We start from the raw sequence: 357 nt of genomic DNA on the forward strand, positions 1-357 counted from the left end.
GATTTTCGTTTTCATTTCTGCTTATGCCAGATTTACCTTCATTCCTCCAGAGTCAATACTATTCAAGTACCTGGAGGCGACAGTACCTACTAACCTCAACTCCAATCTTAAAACTTCTGCCTTTGTACTCAAAATTGTATGCCATTATATTCAATAGCGTCCAAATTTTTCCATATTTTAAACTGTAAAGAAGCAAATAGTTCGAATTTAAATAGATAAAAACTGTTGTCTGTTGTGCTGAAGAGTAGCACAATAAGGATACTTGTAGCTATAAGGATACTTATATAAGGATACTTGTAGCTCAAATCTGGCAGCCTTGGAAAACCCTTACTGACTGAAGCACATGATTCTCATTTG

Source organism: Octopus bimaculoides, chromosome 23 (assembly GCF_046866305.1).
Source record: "Octopus bimaculoides isolate indiv1 chromosome 23, ASM4686630v1, whole genome shotgun sequence".
NCBI lineage: Eukaryota > Metazoa > Mollusca > Cephalopoda > Octopoda > Octopodidae > Octopus > Octopus bimaculoides.